This window comes from Lasioglossum baleicum, unplaced genomic scaffold (assembly GCF_051020765.1).
Source record: "Lasioglossum baleicum unplaced genomic scaffold, iyLasBale1 scaffold0029, whole genome shotgun sequence".
Lineage (NCBI taxonomy): Eukaryota > Metazoa > Arthropoda > Insecta > Hymenoptera > Halictidae > Lasioglossum > Lasioglossum baleicum.
In genome coordinates, this window is record NW_027469089.1 from 1,342,091 (window position 1) to 1,349,165 (window position 7,075).

A 7,075-nucleotide genomic window follows, 5' to 3' on the forward strand; every position below is an offset into this window, starting at 1 on the left:
TCTGTCCCCTCCTTGTCGCGTGCGGAAAAAAATACAATGCAGCGTGTACGAGTATTTGCACATGTATAAAAATCGGATGGCGCGGTAACAAAAATTCTAAATTATACAGCACAAGTTGCAGCAATGCATGCGCATAAGTTAAATTACCTGCATACCGCCGTTTCCTCATACAGTGTGTTCATAACTGGCACTAGGAGGATCGCAGTGCCACCACTGCGAGGAGGCCCAGGACTCTGCGCGGCATACGCTGGAACAATGTCCAGCGTGGTCGGCACCGCGCAGAGACCTAAGGGGCGTTATTGGGATGGATCTCCCGTTGCCGGTCGTGGTCGACCACATGATCGGCAGCGAGAGGTCAAGAGCAGCGATTGCCTCCTTCTGCGAGATTGTGATAACGCAGAAGGAGGCAGCGGAGAGGGAGAGGGAAGCCGACCCGCTCTCCGCCAGGAGGCTAACATCGGCGGGGCAACCCCGACGAGGCCGCCGGCCCCCGTAAGGGGCCGCAGACGTAATGGCGGCGGTGGTACTACTTAGTACTTCCACCGCCGCCAAGGGGGGCTGGCCGTTAAGGCGCCCCCGAGGTGGACAGGTCGCGGGGGGCGAGGTGGAGCAATAATCCCCCCCCCTCTCTACAAAGATGCGACCTGGCGGTCGACCCCCCTCCTTTTATTTTATAATATTTCATTTTACTCTATATTATAAATTTTATCTTTATCTTTTATTCCCCTTTATTTTGCCACCCTTCTTATGTTTGTTGTGTTTTGTCCATTGTATTTATTTACTTATTATTATTTATTTATTTAATGACTTTTATTTTATCTATTTTATCTATACACCTTTACATTTACTGATTTTATCTTTTATTTTATCATATTTTTAAGTTTTATGCGGGTTGACCAGGGGGGTGGGACGGGGGGAGGGGACAGACGCGTGCCGGAACTCGCCTCTGTCCCCTCCTTGTCGCGTGCGGTAAAAAATACAATGCAGCGTGTACGAGTATTTGCACATGTATAAAAATCGGATGGCGTGGTAACAAAAATTCTAAATTATACAGCACAAGTTGCAGCAATGCATGCGCATAAGTGAAATTACCTGCATACCGCCGTTTCCTCAAACTGTGTGTTCATAACTGGCACTAGGAGGATCGCAGTGCCACCACTGCGAGGAGGACCAGGACTCTGCGCGGCATACGCTGGAAGAATGTCCAGCGTGGTCAGCACCGCGCAGAGACTTAAGGGGCATTATTGGGATGGATCTCCCGTTGCCGGTCGTGGTCGACCACATGATCGGCAGCGAGAGGTCAAGAGCAGCGATTGCCTCCTTCTGCGAGATTGTGATAACGCAGAAGGAGGCAGCGGAGAGGGAGAGGGAAGCCGACCCTCTCTCCGCCAGGAGGCTAGCATCGGCGGGGCAACCCCGACGAGGCCGACGGCCCTCGTAATGGGCCGCAGACGTAATGGCAGCGGTGGCACTACTTAGTACTTCCACCGCCGCCAAGGGGGGCTGGCCGTTAAGGCGCCCCCGAGGTGGACAGGTCGCGGGGGGCGAGGTGGAGCAATAATCCCCTCCCCCCTCTACAAAGATGCGACCTGCCGGTCGACCCCCCTCCTTTTATTTTATAATATTTCATTTTACTCTATATTATAAATTTTATCTTTATCTTTTATTCCCCTTTATTTTGCCACCCTTCTTATGTTTGTTGTGTTTTGTCCATTGTATTTATTTACTTATTATTATTTATTTATTTATTGACTTTTATTTTATCTATTTTATCTATACACCTTTTCATTTACTGATTTTATCTTTTATTTTATCATATTTTTAAGTTTTATGCGGGTTGACCAGGGTGGTGGGACGGGGGGGGGGACAGACGCGAGCCGGAACTCGCCTCTGTCCCCTCCTTGTCGCGTGCGGAAAAAAATACAATGCAGCGTGTACGAGTATTTGCACATGTATAAAAATCGGATGGCGCGGTAACAAAAATTCTAAATTATACAGCACAAGTTGCAGCAATGCATGCGCATAAGTTAAATTACCTGCATACCGCCGTTTCCTCATACAGTGTGTTCATAACTGGCACTAGGAGGATCGCAGTGCCACCACTGCGCGGAGGCCCAGGACTCTGCGCGGCATACGCTGGAAGAATGTCCAGCGTGGTCGACACCGCGCAGAGACCTAAGGGGCGTTATTGGGATGGATCTCCTGTTGCCGGTCGTGGTCGACCACATGATCGGCAGCGAGAGGTCAAGAGCAGCGATTGCCTCCTTCTGCGAGATTGTGATAACGCAGAAGGAGGCAGCGGAGAGGGAGAGGGAAGCCGACCCGCTCTCCGCCAGGAGGCTAGCATCGGCGGGGCAACCCCGACGAGGCCGACGGCCCTCGTAATGGGCCGTAGACGTAATGGCAGCGGTGGCACTACTTAGTACTTCCACCGCCGCCAAGGGGGCTGGCCGTTAAGGCGCCCCCGAGTTGGACAGGTCGCGGGGGGCGAGGTGGAGCAATAATCCCCTCCCCCCTCTACAAAGATGCGACCTGCCGGTCGTCCCCCCTCCTTTTATTTTATAATATTTCATTTTACACTATATTATAAATTTTATCTTTATCTTTTATTCCCCTTTATTTTGCCCCCCTTCTCATGTTTGTTGTGTTTTGTCCATTGTATTTATTTACTTATTATTATTTATTTATTTAATGACTTTTATTTTATCTATTTTATCTATACACCTTTACATTTACTGATTTTATCTTTTATTTTATCATATTTTTAAGTTTTATGCGGGTTGACCAGGGGGGTGGGACGGGGGGAGGGGACAGACGCGTGCCGGAACTCGCCTCTGTCCCCTCCTTGTCGCGTGCGGTAAAAAATACAATGCAGCGTGTACGAGTATTTGCACATGTATAAAAATCGGATGGCGTGGTAACAAAAATTCTAAATTATACAGCACAAGTTGCAGCAATGCATGTGCATAAGTGAAATTACCTGCATACCGCCGTTTCCTCAAACTGTGTGTTCATAACTGGCACTAGGAGGATCGCAGTGCCACCACTGCGAGGAGGACCAGGACTCTGCGCGGCATACGCTGGAAGAATGTCCAGCGTGGTCGGCACCGCGCAGAGACTTAAGGGGCGTTATTGGGATGGATCTCCCGTTGCCGGTCGTGGTCGACCACATGATCGGCAGCGAGAGGTCAAGAGCAGCGATTGCCTCCTTCTGCGAGATTGTGATAACGCAGAAGGAGGCAGCGGAGAGGGAGAGGGAAGCCGACCCGCTCTCCGCCAGGAGGCTAGCATCGGCGGGGCAACCCCGACGAGGCCGACGGCCCTCGTAATGGGCCGCAGACGTAATGGCAGCGGTGGCACTACTTAGTACTTCCACCGCCGCCAAGGGGGGCTGGCCGTTAAGGCGCCCCCGAGGTGGACAGGTCGCGGGGGGCGAGGTGGAGCAATAATCCCCTCCCCCCTCTACAAAGATGCGACCTGCCGGTCGACCCCCCTCCTTTTATTTTATAATATTTCATTTTACTCTATATTATAAATTTTATCTTTATCTTTTATTCCCCTTTATTTTGCCACCCTTCTTATGTTTGTTGAGTTTTGTCCATTGTATTTATTTACTTATTATTATTCATTTATTTATTGACTTTTATTTTATCTATTTTATCTATACACCTTTTCATTTACTGATTTTATCTTTTATTTTATCATATTTTTAAGTTTTATGCGGGTTGACCAGGGTGGTGGGACGGGGGGGGGACAGACGCGAGCCGGAACTCGCCTCTGTCCCCTCCTTGTCGCGTGCGGAAAAAAATACAATGCAGCGTGTACGAGTATTTGCACATGTATAAAAATCGGATGGCGCGGTAACAAAAATTCTAAATTATACAGCACAAGTTGCAGCAATGCATGCGCATAAGTTAAATTACCTGCATACCGCCGTTTCCTCATACAGTGTGTTCATAACTGGCACTAGGAGGATCGCAGTGCCACCACTGCGAGGAGGCCCAGGACTCTGCGCGGCATACGCTGGAAGAATGTCCAGCGTGGTCGGCACCGCGCAGAGACCTAAGGGGCGTTATTGGGATGGATCTCCCGTTGCCGGTCGTGGTCGACCGCATGATCGGCAGCGAGAGGTCAAGAGCAGCGATTGCCTCCTTCTGCGAGATTGTGATAACGCAGAAGGAGGCAGCGGAGAGGGAGAGGGAAGCCGACCCGCTCTCCGCCAGGAGGCTAGCATCGGCGGGGCAACCCCGACGAGGCCGACGGCCCTCGTAATGGGCCGCAGACGTAATGGCAGCGGTGGCACTACTTAGTACTTCCACCGCCGCCAAGGGGGGCTGGCCGTTAAGGCGCCCCCGAGGTGGACAGGTCGCGGGGGGCGAGGTGGAGCAATAATCCCCTCCCCCCTCTACAAAGATGCGACCTGCCGGTCGACCCCCCTCCTTTTATTTTATAATATTTCATTTTACTCTATATTATAAATTTTATCTTTATCTTTTATTCCCCTTTATTTTGCCACCCATCTTATGTTTGTTGTGTTTTGTCCATTGTATTTATTTACTTATTATTATTTATTTATTTATTGACTTTTATTTTATCTATTTTATCTATACACCTTTTCATTTACTGATTTTATCTTTTATTTTATCATATTTTTAAGTTTTATGCGGGTTGACCAGGGTGGTGGGACGGGGGGGGGGGACAGACGCGAGCCGGAACTCGCCTCTGTCCCCTCCTTGTCGCGTGCGGAAAAAAATACAATGCAGCGTGTACGAGTATTTGCACATGTATAAAAATCGGATGGCGCGGTAACAAAAATTCTAAATTATACAGCACAAGTTGCAGCAATGCATGCGCATAAGTTAAATTACCTGCATACCGCCGTTTCCTCATACAGTGTGTTCATAACTGGCACTAGGAGGATCGCAGTGCCACCACTGCGCGGAGGCCCAGGACTCTGCGCGGCATACGCTGGAAGAATGTCCAGCGTGGTCGACACCGCGCAGAGACCTAAGGGGCGTTATTGGGATGGATCTCCTGTTGCCGGTCGTGGTCGACCACATGATCGGCAGCGAGAGGTCAAGAGCAGCGATTGCCTCCTTCTGCGAGATTGTGATAACGCAGAAGGAGGCAGCGGAGAGGGAGAGGGAAGCCGACCCGCTCTCCGCCAGGAGGCTAGCATCGGCGGGGCAACCCCGACGAGGCCGACGGCCCTCGTAATGGGCCGTAGACGTAATGGCAGCGGTGGCACTACTTAGTACTTCCACCGCCGCCAAGGGGGCTGGCCGTTAAGGCGCCCCCGAGTTGGACAGGTCGCGGGGGGCGAGGTGGAGCAATAATCCCCTCCCCCCTCTACAAAGATGCGACCTGCCGGTCGTCCCCCCTCCTTTTATTTTATAATATTTCATTTTACACTATATTATAAATTTTATCTTTATCTTTTATTCCCCTTTATTTTGCCCCCCTTCTCATGTTTGTTGTGTTTTGTCCATTGTATTTATTTACTTATTATTATTTATTTATTTAATGACTTTTATTTTATCTATTTTATCTATACACCTTTACATTTACTGATTTTATCTTTTATTTTATCATATTTTTAAGTTTTATGCGGGTTGACCAGGGGGGTGGGACGGGGGGAGGGGACAGACGCGTGCCGGAACTCGCCTCTGTCCCCTCCTTGTCGCGTGCGGTAAAAAATACAATGCAGCGTGTACGAGTATTTGCACATGTATAAAAATCGGATGGCGTGGTAACAAAAATTCTAAATTATACAGCACAAGTTGCAGCAATGCATGTGCATAAGTGAAATTACCTGCATACCGCCGTTTCCTCAAACTGTGTGTTCATAACTGGCACTAGGAGGATCGCAGTGCCACCACTGCGAGGAGGACCAGGACTCTGCGCGGCATACGCTGGAAGAATGTCCAGCGTGGTCGGCACCGCGCAGAGACTTAAGGGGCGTTATTGGGATGGATCTCCCGTTGCCGGTCGTGGTCGACCACATGATCGGCAGCGAGAGGTCAAGAGCAGCGATTGCCTCCTTCTGCGAGATTGTGATAACGCAGAAGGAGGCAGCGGAGAGGGAGAGGGAAGCCGACCCGCTCTCCGCCAGGAGGCTAGCATCGGCGGGGCAACCCCGACGAGGCCGACGGCCCTCGTAATGGGCCGCAGACGTAATGGCAGCGGTGGCACTACTTAGTACTTCCACCGCCGCCAAGGGGGGCTGGCCGTTAAGGCGCCCCCGAGGTGGACAGGTCGCGGGGGGCGAGGTGGAGCAATAATCCCCTCCCCCCTCTACAAAGATGCGACCTGCCGGTCGACCCCCCTCCTTTTATTTTATAATATTTCATTTTACTCTATATTATAAATTTTATCTTTATCTTTTATTCCCCTTTATTTTGCCACCCTTCTTATGTTTGTTGAGTTTTGTCCATTGTATTTATTTACTTATTATTATTCATTTATTTATTGACTTTTATTTTATCTATTTTATCTATACACCTTTTCATTTACTGATTTTATCTTTTATTTTATCATATTTTTAAGTTTTATGCGGGTTGACCAGGGTGGTGGGACGGGGGGGGGACAGACGCGAGCCGGAACTCGCCTCTGTCCCCTCCTTGTCGCGTGCGGAAAAAAATACAATGCAGCGTGTACGAGTATTTGCACATGTATAAAAATCGGATGGCGCGGTAACAAAAATTCTAAATTATACAGCACAAGTTGCAGCAATGCATGCGCATAAGTTAAATTACCTGCATACCGCCGTTTCCTCATACAGTGTGTTCATAACTGGCACTAGGAGGATCGCAGTGCCACCACTGCGAGGAGGCCCAGGACTCTGCGCGGCATACGCTGGAAGAATGTCCAGCGTGGTCGGCACCGCGCAGAGACCTAAGGGGCGTTATTGGGATGGATCTCCCGTTGCCGGTCGTGGTCGACCGCATGATCGGCAGCGAGAGGTCAAGAGCAGCGATTGCCTCCTTCTGCGAGATTGTGATAACGCAGAAGGAGGCAGCGGAGAGGGAGAGGGAAGCCGACCCGCTCTCCGCCAGGAGGCTAGCATCGGCGGGGC